The sequence below is a fragment of the Vulpes lagopus genome, chromosome X, assembly GCF_018345385.1.
Source record: "Vulpes lagopus strain Blue_001 chromosome X, ASM1834538v1, whole genome shotgun sequence".
NCBI lineage: Eukaryota > Metazoa > Chordata > Mammalia > Carnivora > Canidae > Vulpes > Vulpes lagopus.
In genome coordinates, this window is record NC_054848.1 from 98,047,605 (window position 1) to 98,049,152 (window position 1,548).

Sequence of the window (1,548 nt, forward strand, 5' to 3'; positions counted from 1 at the left end):
CTTTTTTTTTAATTTGGAGAAAGAAGAGCATAAGTTTATGTAAGTGGAGAAGAGACATATGGTTATAGCAAGAAGCAGATGAAGGATACACAGAGGGTCTCTTTCTAATGCAAGATACACTGTGCTTATAGACTAAAGATAAAAGAGTGGAAGTCTAAAAAAATGGGAATGCTCTTGTGCTCAGAGTAAGGTTTGGGAGGATATTTAAGTTGTGGAGGAAGGGAAATGCAATTGGAATAGTTCAAAAACAAGTACAGTGATCAAAGGTAATGATAAAGGTGAGATTGAAAGCTATCAACTCATTATGGTACTAATCCACAGAGATCTCTTTCAATTTTCAGATATTCACATGTAACAGTGAATAGAGGAGAAGGTTCAATTAATCCAGGTCTGGAAATTTTGAAAGACAAATGCAAAAGCAGGACAAGTGGTCAAGATAATTAAGGATGAAAGTTAGAAAATGAAATGGTGAGTCTTGGTGGAACATATTAGTTAGGAAAGGAAATAAATTCATTGGGGGATAATAAAATGGGAAAAATGGAGTAGCAGGGACTGATGTATTCAATAAGGCCATAGACCATATGTAGTAGGGAGGAGGGGGATAATAGGAATTAAAAGAACTCATTAGAAAGTAGATTATTTAAATTCAGTACTTCAGAAATGAAACAGTTATGATTGATGGCAAGATTAATGATGTGGGAATGAGTGACTGAAATGGCATGAAAAAAATAACATTTAATGCAAGTGTAAATAGAGAATTCATCAAGTATGGTGGCAGGCATTGGGATACAGAAGAAAACATGTGAAACCAATATTTTTAATGAATATTAAGTAGTGACCAGAAGTTTTTAAAACATCACAGACAAGGAGGAATAAAGGAGATATACAATTGGATTGTAGAGATATCAAAATAATATTTTAATATGAGAACAGATAAGTTACAGTTTGAATGGAATACTGGTATTAAAAAGTATGTACTCCCACTTCATGATCTTGTGTATATGAACCAACCAACAGGTATATTAATTGAAATTCTTAACTTCAATATTAACTTGAAAAGTAAAAGCACTAAGGCAATCTAGAGATGTAGAAAGTAGGATCAAGGCATCTTACACTTTTGGGTGCAATTGTAAATGGGATTGACTCCTTAATTTCTCTTTCTTCAGTTTCATTGTTAGTGTATAGAAATGCCACTGATTTCTGAGCACTGATTTTGTATCCTGCCACACTGCCTAATTGCTGCATGAGTTCTAGCAATCTTGGGGTGGAGTCTTTTGGGTTTTCTATGTACAGTATCATGTAATCTGTGAAGAAGAAGAGTTTGACTTCTTTTTTGCCAATTTGAATGCCTTTTATTTGTTTTTGTTGTCTAATTTCTGAGGCTAGGACCTCTAGTACTAGGTTGAATAGCAGTGGTGAGAGTGGACATCCCTGTCGTGTTCCTGATCTTAGGGGAGAGGATCCCAGTGTTTCCCCATTGAGAAAAATTCTTGATTCTCTATTCTGTTCCATTGATCTATGTGTCTATTTTTGTGCCAGGACCATACT